The following is a 17349-nucleotide window of genomic DNA, read 5'->3' on the forward strand; positions in this document are numbered from 1 at the left end:
TTTTTAAATAAAAAACATACTTTAAGTTAAATATGTTACATATTAGAAGATAACATCTATTTCATAGTTTCTACTTTTTTTTAACTAAAATGTATTTATTTTAAAATTACAATACCTAGGAAACATCATTGCCTGAACCATTATATGCCTTCTTAGATGTTGTCTGTCGTTGTTAATGGACAAACTATGGTGGACAAATAGCAGGACAATAGTGGATGACAGATGTGTTGCTGACCGAGTACTTACTCAATAGTCTTTTTGTCCATCATTAAATTTCTCATCTCTTGTTCATTCTGTACTAGTCCATCATCCATCATGGGTTGTGGTGTGGAGATCAGGATGTGTCTTGTAGGCACGGTCTTTAGGTATCCGATGTAGTCTCTTGTTCCATTGGTGGAGAGGATGCTGCATATGTAGTTACAGAATATAAATGTAAACAAAAGTATTGATGATGTACAAATCACACAGTAAAATTATTTTATAAGTAAAACATTAGGCACTAGTACATAAAACATGTCTAATTCATGTAGGTTTTGGAACATATCATTTTTAACACAACCCTTTTTTTAAATAAAAAAGCATACTTTACATCAAATATTAGAAGATAGCATCTATTTTATAGTGTTTTCTTTTATTTAAAATAAAATGCATTTATTTTAAAATTACAATACCTGGGAAATATCATTGCCTGAACCATTTTATGATTTCTCAGATGTTGTCTGCCTTTGTTATTGGACAAACTGTGGTGGACAGTATAGTCGGACATTAGTAGATGATGAAGGTGTTGTGGACTGAGTACTTTCACAATAGTCGTTTTGTCCATCATTAAAGTTGTTATCTGCTGTTCATTGTGTACTAGTCCATCATCCATCATGGGGCATTGGCCATTTCGTCTACTTAGTGTAAGTGTAATAGATGCACAACCTCATGGCAGACAAGACTGTCAAACATTATCGATCTGATATGGCAAAGTCTGTATGTGCCTGCTAATAAAGAATTTCCTATTTGACACCTTGTCATTCATTTACATCTGTGACAATGACTGATGGTAATAGTGGAGTACCGTGGTGATTGACATACTTGTCCATCATAGATGAAGGAAGTCTTCGACAATGAAGTATAGTCCCCATCTGCGGGACAAGCGCTGTCATTGGAAAGCTTACTGCCTGAGTGACCGAAGTGAACCATCCTCTATGCATCATACGCCAACAGAATTCCATCTGGTCAGTGTACTGAACCATGTGTCTTTTCAAGTTTACTTATCTTGCCACCACTGAGCTGTACACCCCCCCTCCATTGCTGCTGCCAAATTGCTCTGTTGAAGAAAGAGATCATGGCTGAGGGATCCAGTGACAGGATCTCTCCAAAAGAGCTGGAGGTCCTGACAGATGGTGCTCTGGCAAAGTAACTTCAATTACACAGCCCAGTAGAGAAACAGGTCAGTAGAGAGAGTATAAATGCATGCAATATAAGCCTAAGGGATATGGACCTAGTAATATCTGTACAAATATGTTTTATTTATTTTTTGATACAAGATTTGTGGTCTTACATAAGTGTTTTTAACACTTTGTAGTTTATTTGGAGTTTGGCGGACAGAGTACCAGGTCCCCCAAACTGTTGGCTCACCCACTCTTATTAGTGCTTGCAAACCATTTTTCTGCCAGTGGAACCCCTGCTTTCTCCGTGCTCAGAAACCTTGGACTGGCATTGCATAGACATTGGGCTGTTGGTCTAAATACTTGAGACAGTCCACCCTACTTAAAGCGAATGCTCTGGCATAGTTTTTTCCTGTTTGTGACTGCCAGGAAAACCCTAAATATATAGACATTAAAACATTAGATGTGTTTGGTTGATGAAAAATTCAAGTAAAAGTCTTTCTTTATAGTTGATACACAGTATGTGATTTTAAAACAACTTCTAGTTTTGACATTTGTGTTGTTTTGCTGGATTCTGGAGAAATAGATTTCATAATATTCTTGACTATGATTCACTAAATGTTATTGGCCTATATCAATAGATAACATATGTTGATTAGCCATTCCTTAACATTAGTAATGGCCATAATATTTTTAGGTAAAGTGGAAGAAATGGCAAAAAAGCTGTTTCTCCCATTCTGCCAAAACAACAGTTTACCTGCCCTATTTAGAATAGGACACCCTCACTCAGTTTTCCTGCCCAGGCATGGTGGCATGGGCAAGGGAAATTATTAATGTTCGCCATGCATAGCGAAAAGCTCCCTGTGTGTCTGGGCCATTAGGTTTTTTGTTATCAATTTTTTAACAAAAAAAAGTTTTTTGTTATCAATAAACAAACTGCTATTTTAGGATTTTGTTAGTTACAAAAAAAGCTATTTCATACAGTGCTCTTTAAACATAGTACATGCTTGGAATTCTTCAACGCTGTGAAAGGAGACTCAATTTTGGCAGATCCATCTGCAGCAGTGAGATACCCGCCAGGCTGGTGGTTATCTTTTAATATAGTGAACAGTCATTCACCAAGGTCGCAGAAGGCATGACCTCCTAGGACTAAATAAGCCCAAAGCATGGATTGGTTTACACACACAGATGTAACTCGAGATATATATTATAAATCATACATGCAATATGTTTGTGCAATACAACAAAATTTAGACACACGAATTGGTGTGTTTGGGACTTTTGACATATATCAATAAAATACTTTGGGCCTTGTTTAGAGTTTGACAGATGGAACGTTCCTTTCAAAATGTGACAGCTATCCTGTCCTCCATTTTACAAGTGCCATGGGCTATAATTTACTTGTCAAATGGTGGACGGGACATATGTCCCATTTGTGAAAGAGAATCCTATCCGAAAAGAAATTTTGCAGCATTATAATGTTATACCTACCATTAATAATAAATACATATAGGACATTATTTAGAGTTTGTGAGACAGGATACTCCATCACAGACATGGCAAACTTCCTGGCAGCCATATTGCAAGTGAATTTTTATCATTTTACACAACATAACTAGAACGAGCATCAGTGTTGTGGAGTATTACGTTACATAGCACAGTGGAGCGGATATAAAACACGTTGTGCAGCAGCAATGGGTACTATGCATGACAACAATATAAAAGGTAGCGAAGGTCAGCATGCGTAACTATCCTACCCCATCCAAGGTAACACATAGTGAGGGGACATAGACCAGACCTCCATCCCAGGTCAAATACGTGCCTCCAATAATACACATATCTCCTTTTTAGCAAAAAGGCAACCCCAGTCACAGAACAGCATGTACCCACCGGGTAACAAGTACATTTTAATCAGTGGAACTTGTAATATGGTGGATGTGATATCAGCCACATTTGTGACAGAGTCCCTGCCTGGCAACTCTAAACAGGATGGCATTCACAATAAGCAAGTTACATTTAATGTTGTTCATAATTTATTCATAAATATGTGAAAAATTAAAGATATTGCGTTTTTATTATAAATGTTAGATCTGGCTATGGAAAGAAATATGATATAGTCCAGGGACTGACGTCATGTTTAGCACGTGTTTGTCAGAAGGACATTTGTCTTCGATGTACTGGTCAAGTGTAAAATTTTGTACTGACTTTGCATTTTGGTCTTACCTTGGAGTTTGTACTGCAGCAGCCATTTGGTCATCAACCTCTCCCTCAGATATTCCCAGGGCTCTCAGCAGCGCGGATATGTTGCCAGTGTTGATTGTGGACTTGACTGGGTGTGTGCCGAGTTCGGCTATTTCTACTTAATTTTCCTCCCTAACAGGTGTGGAGATTTTTCCGCCATTGGTCCACTGGTGGACAACATACTCTAAACAGGGCAGACAGATTACTGGGTTTTCAACGGACCATCCGTCAATTTTAAACAGAGAACATGTCACAGGGGGTCGTGGTAGGTGATGAAGGCAGCGAACAGCCGGTGGATGCCATGCTGCCACACTCATTAAAGCTGATGGTATTTTATGGAGAAATGTGGTGATTTACCTGCCTATAGCAAGCTTTAAATAAAGCCCACAGTCTCTCACACCTAAAATGCTCCTCTCGCACCAAAGCCACAACTTTCCAAATAGTGTACCAGCATTTAATAAAAGGGACAGAACGAGACAGCTTTTCAGACAGTAACTCAGGTGTCATGTTGCCCCACCTCAGTGCTTTGATGTGACATCAGTGTGGAAACAAGCATTTACAATGCAATGGTCTCTGCATTGTTAAAGTTAGAGCTATTGGCATTGCTCGTGACATTATTTTTGTTTATGTTTTTGTTTTTAAAACATTTAAAGAAACTGCATTGTTATTTACAATGTCAATAGCTTAATCTCTCTCAAATGCGAGACCTATTGCATTTGCACCCACACACAGAGCCACACACACAAAGCCACCCACACACACAGAGCCACCCACACAGAGCCACCTACACAGAGCTATTCACATAGAACCACCTACACACAAATAGAGCCACCCACACAGAGCCACCTACACACACACACAGAGTTACCCACACACAGACAGAGCCACCCACGCATAGAGCCACCTACAAAAAAAGCCACCCACACAGAGCCACACACACAGAGGCACACACATACAGACACACACACACACACATGGAGCCTCCCACACACACACAGATCTTAGAGTGGCTGTTGGGGAAATCAGGGAATAAAGACGTGACCGGAGTCTAGGTTCAAAGGGGTCCAAATAAGACAAAGAACTGTAGTTTGGTGTTGCTGGCAGGAGGCAAAATGTTGCTGTTTGTTGACACTGCTGTGTGGCAATGGTACTGTTGTTCTTGTTGGCCGGTAGGAGAACAGCAGTTACCACTTTAATGCCTGGCCCAGACAGCCTACACCTGCCAAAGAACAAGATACAATTATTACTAATTTATCCAAAATATCAGGGATTAATCTGCCCAGAATAGAAGTCATTTCTCTCGGGGCATCTGCATTCCTATGCAGCACGTGTTTAGAGGAAATGTTACTGCAAATCTGCCTTTTGGTGTGACCCTGTATTGGCACCTCGAAACAACAGGTACAACAGCTTGTGGCCACTAAATGTACAGTTGCGAAGTCAACATTTTGCAGTTATTGAAATAATCCAGAGTCCACCTGTGAACATTTTAGAAAAGGATGCTGCGGCACGGACATGCTGGATTAAAGACGCTTTACTTCACACAATGAAGAAGCGTTTGCTTTACTGAGAGACGTGATGCACTAAAATCATCTGATGTCAATGCTAAAAGGGGGAGTGCTGTACGAAGAGTAAATATCATGGACAGTACCTGCCATTATTCACTTTAGAGGGCCCTCCTGCTTCATTAGAATATACACGAAATTAAAAGTTGTTCACATACGTAAACAGCTAAACTTGGGTACAGACCACTCACTCCCTCACAAAATAGTTACCGTCCAGACCAGAAAAACAGAAACCTACATACAGGCTGCCGTGAATATTTTAGTACTGAATACCATGATTATAGCGCTTGGAACGAATACAAGTACTAACTATCCAAGAGTACCTGTCTGTTACTGGGAAGGGCCAGTAGTCTGCCACTAATAGTATTGCACCGTTTCCAAGAACTGCAGGCACGCTTCCTACCAAAATGAAGTTAAATACAGGTACTAAGTACCTGCCCAAGTAAAGCTCTTCATGAACCACATATGCCCTTTCAAATGGGAGTGAGTGAAGTTAAAGTCCTAGTACACAGCACAGTCACATCATGTCAGGGTGCAACGGGGACAATTACAACGGAACGTTTAAAACATGGACATTTTATTGACAATGAAGGATTGACTACAAAGAAATACTAACCTGTTCTAGACACACTACAAATCCAAAAGAGAAACATTTAGAACTACCAAGTTACATTTTGCCAAACCTATGTATGCGAGACGAAGCATACGATTACTTTTACAAACAGAAAATCTTAAAACGCAAAATTGAAGGCTGTAATTTCACCTTCATGTCCAATTCATTCCAATGAGTTTAAAAGGGAGCTCTGGTAGTAAACCTGAGGATCTCTCCTCAACCTTCTGAGCGGACTTAAAAATCACAGGCATCCAACAGCAACCCCAAACTGTCAGGTGGAGCCCAGGAGCAGCGAGTTGGAGGGCTGCAGCGAAGCTCCATCTCAAACTGTGTGGCGGTGGAAGTTGCCCAGCCGCAGCCCCACAGAGTGTAGTTCGCGAAACTAGAGCAGGCTCAGCCCCGCCCCCACGGAGCGATGGTGCAGAACCGGACAGTTCGGCCTCGCAGGGGGCTAGGTGGTCAGTACGGGGGCATCCCAGGCCATAACCGCGCGCCAGTCGGCGCCTCTTCTCAACAACCAAGAGTCGCAAATGGCACTCACCGCACTAGTAGTGGCCCGGGCAGGGGTGCAGGCCCGTGACTGGGTAGCAGGAGAGGGACCTTCCAAGCGGGAGCCACTGAGGTCGGAGCGGGGGAGGGCGGGGCACCTGGGGTGATGCGCGCTTGACAAAGGTACTGACCGGGTGGCTCTCGATGGATCTTGCCAAATAGGATAGGGCGCGCAGTGTGAGTGAAATCTTAAGGGAAAGTACTCACCAGCAACGATCCGCTTTACACGATCACCAGTGTATCCCAGCTGTCTCGTGTGTCAATTCACTAAGGCAAATAAGGACACGCAGTTCACCCAGTAAAAAGTAGCCCGAGGAGAGGGAGCGAGCGCCAGGGGGAGGAGAGCGAACAGCGCCAGCCGGAGAGGACAGGGGGAGGAGACCAGAGCAGCAGCCGAACACAGGAGCACCGAGGGAGCCGAGAGCAGAGGGAGGGGACGAGCACCAGCCGGGCCGTGGACGGAGATGACGCCATGAACACCACCATCTTTCTCCGAGGTCAAGCAGAAATGCCTCGGTGAAACGCAGCGTCATTTTCGGTTTCGGGGGCGTGTTTTTCTTTCTCTCCTCTTCCCATTGGCTGGAATGTTTACATTCCAGAGGAGAGAAAGAAACTAAAACACACGCCTCTGAATCCGAAAAAGACGGGGCTTAAATGGACAGACGCCCCTCTCCTACAATGGCTGGCCTCCGTTTAGGAAGCCAGCCAATGGAGAAGAGGGGCGGGTTCAAGCCCCACACTAGAAAACGTTAAATCTTGCAAGCGGGACTGCGCAAGCGCAGCCTTCGCTAGCCGAGACCTAAAAAGTGACATGCAAACTATCAATATTGCATTATTATTCATTCAGGAAAATATTTGTAGCAAGTCTGCCCTGTCATAATTAGCATTAACGAAGTGACGTCGTTACAAGAGGATCCATGGGAAATGGTCGTATTTATGTCGGGTGTTCCTTCTCCTGCGTGTTACCGCTCCTTGGGGCATCCCTAACTCCCAGGGAGGATGAAGAGCAAAAAATACTCCAGATTGTGGGGATCAACAGGCAGGAATGTGTGTTAAATCTCTGGGTGAATTACTGTTGATCGACGGAGGGACAGCAGACCAAGCCAACCTAATCGAACCAGAAACAGGAGTTTTTTTTGTTTTGTTTTTTTGTTGCATATTTATATAGCGCGAACACGACCCGAAGGTATTGGAGCGCTGTACATGAGCACCGTATTTACATTACACATTCAGGGACTGGGAGATTAAGTGATTTGCCCAGAATCACAGAATGTGGACGCGACCCCGAGGCGCGAACTCTGGTTTCCTACACCAAAGTCGGCAGTCTAGCCGATGGACCACATCCTCTCCCCTCAGGAGCTGCCACACTAGAATTTCTAGGCCACTTTGAATGAAATACAGAGTGCTCAAGTTGAATGCCTAGAACTGATTTCAAATGATTCTCCCTGGCCAAGAATGACACTATTTGGCAAAACTGGGATGCCACGATCAGAAATCTGATCTGCTGAATCCATAGTTTATAATTTCGGTGTGATATCAGGAATGTCAATGTTTTTCCGGTTCTTTCCAATCAATAGAATGCGCAGTCAGGCACGAACAAATGACAAACTGTAGGAACCTTTCCTGACACTCTCCTGAAATGCTCCGTCGTTATTTGAAAATGCTAAATATTACATTGTTCCATAGTGATAGGAAAACCATAAAAGCTGGTAGAGTTCAGAGTTGGAAATAGGTATTTCTCTTGTGACATCTCTTTTAGAATTTAGGACTTTGGGACTTGCTCACACTCAACTTGATGGCCTACTGGGGTCCCATAAAGAACCCTGTACTTCGTTTTGTTTACATCATATGTCGCTCAGATCTGCCATTACCATAAACCCACCCAGTAGTGCTTATTTAATTTTTTTGACGGATTAATGCTGAATTAAATTCTAATTCAAACTCACAATCTCTTTACAGCAGACATATCAACCTCTTGCGACAGATGCTCTGTCATCACTTACAGAACACAGGGTGTTCTCTTTTAAGAATAAAAAAAAACAGGATGCGGTATCCCAAACATTTTGTCGAGCTCTGGGTCACCTAATTATGGTTATGTAATCATCTCTGGTTCAGTTAAACGTCTCTCAGATGGAATAGGGAATGATAGTGGGAGCAGCACAAACCAAAAGGAAGGTGGCTTTGCTCTTTGTTAAGACAGCAATGTACAGTGCTGGAATGAACAGGGCCAACCGCACTGAAACCGCACCAGGCGAGCCCGGCTTCAATAGAGACCTGGAAGGGAAGCAGACAGCAACACATGAGAGTATCAGCCCACTTTAAAAATGTAAGAGCAGCCTTTCCCTCGCTTTTTGTCAGTATTACAAACGTATCATCTGGGCTCCCACTGCATTCCTAATGGCACTCCTTTCTTCCTTCAAAGCAAGACGCCTTGTAAAGAAGCCCTGGCTCTCGACTTTTTATCCTCTTGGGTTTGCCCCTGTTTTTTGCTGATGAAAGAGAAATTTAAAAAAAGAGAGAGAAAAGAAACACGCATTGGCATAGCCAATAGGTCTCGCCTTTGGGACCTTATAAGTGTTTAGCCATGCAACAGTTGCATAACTAAATACTTATAAGGTCCCAAAAGCGAGACCTATTGGCTATGCCAAGCAGCCGTGCGGCCGCGAAAGTGAAAGTGATCGCGATCAAACATCAAAGCGGCCGTGCGGCCGCGAAAGTGAAAGTAATCGCGGTCAAGTGCGGCGCGAGCGCACGCGCACATGCACTGTAGCTCTAGGTTGGCCTGGTAGCACTTTTTGGAGCCCTCTCAATAAGTCTCGCCAGCCCAGCGCATGCGCTGGGTCAGGCGAGACCTAAAAAGCACACTTATGTGAACATGCATATGTGCCGGAACACCTCATGATGCTGCTGGCGGCCATGTCATTCTGGCGTGTGCGTGCGTGAATGATGACATATGCACGTGCAGGCTGGGAGACAGGAAAAAGAACTACCAATAAACCCTGGGAATCAGGGTAATATGACATGTGGGAGAAAAACAGTAGTTCCTTAGGGGTTATTCATAATGCATTAGTATACAGAAGGGCAAAATACATTGTGCCTAAAGAAACAAGCGTGAGTCAAGTAAAAATAGGGACGGATGCATCAGCCATCTTATTTTTTTTATTTAGCGTTTTAACAGAGTGGATGCCAACTGAAGTAGTAAATGATACCAACTGAAGCGGTAAATACAACAAATAATTTTTACTTGTGCAAAAGTTATCGACGTCAATTCACCAAAATGCCTCGGGTAGCAGAAGGAACATCATATGCCCTTTGACCTTAATGTCACAGGAAGTGTCATCATATGGCCATTGACACTGAATCTTCCCAGGAAATTATGCCACATGACCTTAAGCCTGATTACATCAAAATAATTACCATTGCTGAAGTTCCATGATAATTGCATGATTCATATAACACAACACTAACAAATGTCTGTTTTGGTTATTATCTATATGAAGGTGCGGACATGATATGTCAAGGGAACCATTATCTGATCTGCAGTAAGCAAGCAGAGTGGGTCTGACGTCTTCTCGGGAAGATGGGATAGTTTCTACCCTGAGAACATTTTGAAAACAAATGGGCTCTAATAGTTCCTTTTACCAATCAATTTTCACATAAAGTTGCAAAAAATCAATAGGCTCTGAAAAGACACTCATTAAATATTCAAGGTCATTTCAGGGTGCGCCAAGCTAATGAAACATGACAGTCCCCATGAGTTAACTCTATTCTGCTTTTAAAATGTCCTATGGGTGCCCATATGTTAAAAATGATCTCCATTTCTGGGCCCAATATTTTGCCATGGGTGCCCCTTTTGCCCAATCCTTACATACAATATGCCAGTGTAAGAATTTTGCTAACACTGCTTACTCTGCATTATGATGGCGGCTTATGTCAAAAAGTGTTTCATTTGTCGAGGTCCACATTTTGTCATGGATGGCCTACTGACGAATGCCACGGCTGTCTCTCATATGATAATAATTTCCTTTAATGTGCCTGTACCAGAAATTTGCCTAAGGCGCCACCTATGTCAAGAATGTCCTCAAATATATAAGCACTGGCATTTGTCCATGGTTGCCCCATGCCAAAATGTACCTACAGTATGCCATTGCTATCATTTTGCCATGGATATCTCTTATACAAGTATTGCCTCCAGTATGCCACTGCTAGCATTTTGCCAAGGGGGCTTCTATAAGCCAAGAAGCATGCTAGATATAACAGCAGACTTGCAAGCATTGCTACGTATTCTCACTGATGCCCATTTACATTCACTTCCTCGCACGCATTCTCATTCACTCACACAGTCTTGCTCAAGAATTTTCACTCAGTCTCTTGCACTCACTATTATCATGAGTTACTTATTTGCACTCTCTTACTCTGGCTCCCTTATGCTTACTCACTCACTTTTGCTCACACACACATACCCACATGCATCTTCACACAAACCCACTCTCACCCACATGCGCGTACACAACATACATTTAATTTTTCTTACCTAAATTGCCAGTGTAGGTCCGCCAGATCTTGCTGCTCCCATTTATTACACTAATAGTGATTAATAGACTGTTATTCACCATTAATGTAATAAACAATTAACAGGAAATGAGGTTGGTGCCTGAGGTTGATAAAATGAGACACCCCTGTATTTATGGTACTGATTTTGCCACCTCTGAGGTCAGGGTTGCAAAAGCAGTTCTAGGGGTCGCAAGGAGCAAGCCAGGGGTTGCAGCTGTGACCCTTGGCTCCCCTTAAATGAAGTCTATGTCTCAAAATGGTAAGTTACTTTTGTGAATCAGGCCCTCAGACTTCTCCCTCTCATCCATCTCACTTACTCTTGTGCCCCTCTCTCTTTGGAGAGTTTAGGTTGCTCCATTGCAGGTATAAACATTACCTCACTCCTGTTGTCCGTTGCATTCTGGTATTCTTTATCTGTAAATGGATGTGCAAAACAAGACATCAGAATGCAGAGGAAAACCAGGACTGCCTGAGCTACTCACTCATCACAAGGGACAGGTTTACATTTTCCCTCTGCCTATCCTTACTCTCCCTCTCTTTCCTACCTCCCCTTCGTGCCACAGTTCTCTTTTTCCATTCTGCTCCTTCTCCCAACTTCTCTCAAACCTAGCTTGTCCCCTCCATGCGGTCTACTTCTCTCTCTCAGCATATTCATCTGCTTTTCATTCCTCTCACTATCTTTTTACCTGTCTCTTCATATCCACCTCCCCTTTTCTTACCAAGCCTTTTTCATCCTCAATACTCCGTGAGCAACCCTCAGACGTCTGATAATAAAGGACTCCCGAAGGCAAAGTAATTGACACTTGGTGCTGTCTTGATTTTCCACACGTGGACACCCCTGGGTTTAAGCAATCTGAGGCAGCTACCCAGTATGCACATGATAAAGGTTGGCCTTCTCTAATGCCCATCACTCCTTCCAACTGTGTGTGTGAGGGGGTAAAATTCTACTTCCACTCTTGGCCTTTTTTCGGAGTGACAAAAACAATAATATGAGTGTCCGCATCTCAATGTTGTAAAGAAGCACAAGCGAGGAGGTAGGGTGCTTCCAGTTTATTAGTCAGTCGTCTCCCCACACCCAGGAGCAACTGTAGTCCGAATCCCCTTAGAGGTCCATGCAGGGAACAAAGTCAGTCCCCATTCTGGTCCCAAGACGTCCCCCTTCCTTCACAAAATAATAACAAAGGTAATCAAAGACAATATTAGAGAAAAGAAAACAGGAATAAGAAGCGTAACAGAAACTAAACCTTAAGCAAACTATATACAAGGAATTGAGAGATACCAACAGCCAGAATAGCACATAAATAGTGTTTCACACCTGGTGTACTCCTGAAATTTTCAAGGAGTTGTTCTTACTCTAGATGAAACTCTCATATTGGGGATAGAAATAGAATCGGGATGTACCCCCATCTTCTTATTCACATAGGCAGCTTTGAATTCAGGACTTCACTAAAGGCTGAAACAGACAGATTATGTAGGTTTTTAATGAAATGCACTAGATTGGTGTGCCTGTCACCGGGGTACAATATAGGCTGATTCTAAATAAACATGAAAATTGGCCCACAGTAAAATGGGCGACACATTACGCGTGCAATGCGTGTATTTGTACAGGAATTTGGGTCCAAAATTTAAAAAGCCTAATTCAAAATGGCTGCCTGGAGGCACACAAAATGTACGTGGAGTGTATTGGATGAACTGCCCGACTCCTTAAGAAGGCCACCATGAAGAGTTATGCAGAGTGCGCGCCCGCGTGCTGCAACCAGACTCCCTAAGATGGCTGCCAAACAGACTTGAATGATGCAGTGTGCGCGTACATGCGTTGCGGCCGGCAGATGGTGAAAATTGCACCAAAACCGGCAGTAAACAAGACCGCCGCACTCACCCACCTCAGGGCTTGAGCAAGGATCGAACGATGGCCGTCACCACAGCACAGCGCCAGATGCTGCGCTTAACCTGACGTTGGGCAACACCAGGATGACCCCGGCAAGGAAATAGGAGTGGCGGGCACGATGAAGGACACTGGAACTGACAGACCAGCCCGTCACCACTGTAAAGACGCACAAATGAGGATGTAGCTTCACATGCCCGGCAGCAACTGCCATCTGACCCCCCCCCCCCCCAGAGTTCCACGCAGGGAACACAGTCAGCCCCACAGCCTAGTTTCAACACTTTTGATGTTGTCCCTGCCCTTAGGGACTAGGGCAACCTCAGGCGAGCCTGCATGTGTGGAGTAATCTCTTCCATGAAATAGAGTACACACTTCAAAGCAGCTGGTTTTATGAAACCTCCAAACTTTTCCAGAGAGTGCTGCACTATAGCCATTGTTGCAAGAAAGGTAGACCAACTGTGCTATATATATCTTTTTTTTTCCATTGGTGAAGTTGTGATTTTATATATATTTTTTTTAAATATTTTTATTTTATCATTAAGAAAAGAAAAAATACAGATGCAGCATTAAATCACAGTACTTATAATATCATAAATATGGGTCTATATATTACTAATAAAAACCATTATCAGCTAAGACCATATACCAAAAACTAGAGATTTTAAAAGGATGAGATCTATATACAGGCAAAAGATAATTTCAAAGGTTAAGACAGTTACATTTGACTCTTCAGGTATACAAAGTTGTATACAATAAAAGGATAAAAAGGCAAACACAGCAGCAACATTTCATCCCATGTCCCTTATTCCCAAAAATTATTACCATATATTTAATTCTGCCTGTATAAATGGATTAACCCAGGTTGTGAGAAGACCCAGTGGCGGCTGGTGGCTGCAAAAAGGGGTGATGCGTAAGTCCATTGACAGGATTACACTACGCAATTTAGCATAGTGAGCAACCTGATGCCTGATTTTCTCAGGGAAAGTGTGTTTGGGAAGAGAGGGTGAACACACTTTTACACAACTCAATAGTTTTCTTTTATCGACCTGGAGTGGGTGAAAGGTTGAGTGGAGAACATCAGCCATGTCAGAAGGTTTAGTGGATGCATTAGTCCAATGAGCCTTCAGACCCGGCTAAGAGTCAAGAGGCCAGAGACTGACCAGATTTCATTCAAACCTTCACCAGTATTACCAACGTATGTTCATCACAATTTCTCATCAACTCACATTCATCCATCTACCCATACACTCTCATTTCCCCTCTGAGCCATGTACTATACACACCCATTCTGCTGTTCACCCACTCACACTCGTTCACTCACTCAATCCTACATTCTCATCTAACTACCCTTCCACTCATTCACCTAATTCTCATTGCCATTCCCACTCACTGTTATATTTTCAGTTATTTAAATAGGTTATTGAAGGCAGCAGGTTGAATTTCAGTCAACTCATGGTGTTTTAATAAGCTTTCGTCTATCCACCTTATCATTCTCACAGTCATCCACCCAGTTACTCACTCAACTACTCACTTAAGATCATTCCCCTACCTACCTACCCACATCCAACAATTATTTCACTTTCTCCCACCATACATCATTCACTTACTCACTCATATTCACCCATTCGCATCAAGCTTCCTATGGTCATTCAACCAATTCATATAACCATTCGTCACATTTACCTATCCACACAGTCAACCCCCACATTCAATTAATAACTCACCCATTCACACTCATACACAAAACATCACTCATTGAGTAACCAGCAATTTCATTAACCCCTTCGCCGCGGGGGTAATTCTCCCGCGGCGTGTGGGGCGGCGGCGGCGCTGTGCTCGTGATGAGCCCAGCTCGTCTTGAGGCACAGTGGAGCTGTGCTCATGATGAGCTGAGCTCGTCACGACTCCGCCCACTGATTGATTCTCCCGCACAGGTGGGGAATCAATCGTGCGTGGGCGAAGCGCGACCGTTATGATGAGCCCAGCTGGTCATGAGCACAGCCCCACTGTGCCTCATGACGAGCTGGGCTCGTCATGAGCACACAACGGGTTAATAAAAAGCTACACTAAGTGGCGTTGTTAGTGCTTGTTTTATTCTCCCTGCAGATTACATCTAGTAATGTCTACTGCCACAACATTAAGCACATTTGATCTACAAGGGAGATAAAATAACCATATGTAGTTGTAACAGTAAGTAGCTTTGTACTGACCCCATTTGTGCTACAGAGGAGACAGCACAGCAGTTAGAAAGGAATAGAATTTGACTTTTTTCTCTAGCTTATTTGTGCAGTTCTTTTGAGGGAGCTGCTGATCTGGTCATTTTACCTGAAAACGTAATGTTACCTCACACTCATCAGGATTTCTTTTTTTACAGTTTTTAACTTTTATTTAGTAGGAGCTTGACCCAAAGGGGTTTTATGGCCCTTTACATGAGCACCAGTTATGTTACACGAGCACATTTGCATTTGTTTTTTTAGGCAGTGGTGACTAAGTGATTAGCCCAGAATCACCGAATGTTAATTAAGCTGACCCCAAGACCCTAACTAGGCTCCCCAGTTCCACAGTCTTTACACCACACCTTTATTAATATTTCCAAACTTTACAGCTTTTTGTGTGGCGCGGTATAAAGATGAAAACCTGTTTCAAGCCTGATTAACTTCACTAAACTAAGGCGTCCAGAATGCAGGTTTGTACATTTCTCTCCTCAGACAAATGTGTTCTACTTAGTGAGTCGCATTCATACCTGTACGAAAATGTTTCCAGGGCCTTTCCTGCTTTACAAGTGAAACTCTCCTCAACGTGCTGTGATGCTTGCACTGTCTGTCTTGCTGTATGTTCCGTTCTTTATGTGATGCAGCTCCCACATTTATTTGCCTAAGTTATTTATGGTTTCTGGCAGCTCGCAGTGCAGGATCGGATGGATTCTCAAATATGCAGCGCTAAGTATGAAAGGGCACGTCCTGGGCTGGCCGTAAACACAATAACTCAAGCCTGACTTGACGCCACAGACTGACAAAATAGCTTTGTCTGTGGGGCCTTTCACATGCTTCCTAAACCCACCCTTTCACTTCTCGTCACGGGGTGAGGTGTGGTCAGTGGCGTAGCTAGAGCTCATGGCGCCCGGGGCTATCCCCCAGATTGCCGCCCATGGCAGGTAGCGGCAGGGGCGGAGGGGGGGACCTGGAGAAAAATTACGGAGAGCAGCAGGGGTGGATTGACAGGGTTGAAGTTACGACGCCACTTTCTACTCCACTGCACAAGAAAGGGTGTGAAACTGAGACGTAAGCATAGAGCAAACCTCGAAGGTCAAGTCTCAGTTGATGAAGGCCCACCAGCACTAAAATGGTTGCTAAACGCATAAGTAAATGTATCCCTTCCTCCTCTTTACACCACTCCATACTTAACTGCTGCTACAAGACCACAGCAGTAAAACCACCCGCTAGACATCAAGAACACCAAAACGACTCCCACATAGGTCACACTCTACACCCACTCTGTACACCACCAGAGCAGAAAAAACACTTCTACGCTATAAACAATGCTATTATGATTGGGGGATGAAGGCTGGACGCCTTCTGGCCTTGCAGGTTCACCAACAGGAAGTATCTGGGCAGAAACTAATACCAGAGGTGCGGCATGAAGCCACACTTCGGTAGCTTCTAAGACCTTACAATTCACAACTCACAGATCGGAGCACTCGGTGATTAACAGAACTATTGGCGATGAACGGAACAGGCTGACTTCATCCCCCCCCAAAAAAAAACCCAGAGCATTAACCACTAGGTCACCCCCAAAAAAACAATGCAAGCTCAGCTGCTGCTACATCAGTGACCTGAGCGAGTGACCCGAGCCCTCCCATTTCGGGGGCCGTGAGGCCAGCTGGACCATATGAGAAGAACGAAGAGGATTCATTTGTTTAACAACCCTTGGTCGATAGTATCTGGAACCCAACTGCAGCACAATGGTGGGTAGTTAGTTGTTTTTGAAACAATTAATAAATTTGAAAAAACACAAGAAAAAATAATAACTTTAATTTGCACGTTCGTGTTCCATTAAGGACAAAGTTTAAATGATCATTGGCACTCTTGTGTACGCTCGGAAGGGTGGCAGAGCATACATACAGCCTTTTTAAAACATGTTTTTAAAAAAGCTCTTTGATAGAGTACATGCTTTTTAAAAATATTTGTTACTTGCATTTTCTCTCATCATGTAAAGGTTTCAATTACCTGAATATATGATTACTAAATTAACTCGAGAAAAAAAATAACTCGAGCAGTTTACCAAGCCAATTAATAGGCTTACCCAAAAAGAATTAGTCCCGCAGCTGAATAGGCAACTCATAATACAGCACAATCCCAATTACATATATTACCAAATTCTGACAGGGAAAAGTACAAGCCTGACTCCGCGCTGATGAGAAAACCCTGAGGAAAGGGCCCTTATTAAGCAACTTTGAGTCAGTTTCCCCAAACCAATCTTGCACAAAGATTCAAAGAGGCTGTGCTAAACAAGGGGAGAGAATCAGTAACGGCTATATCAAAAGTATGCATTCACGAAGCATGTAGCAGT

Source organism: Triturus cristatus, chromosome 2_1 (assembly GCF_964204655.1).
Source record: "Triturus cristatus chromosome 2_1, aTriCri1.1, whole genome shotgun sequence".
Taxonomy (NCBI): domain Eukaryota; kingdom Metazoa; phylum Chordata; class Amphibia; order Caudata; family Salamandridae; genus Triturus; species Triturus cristatus.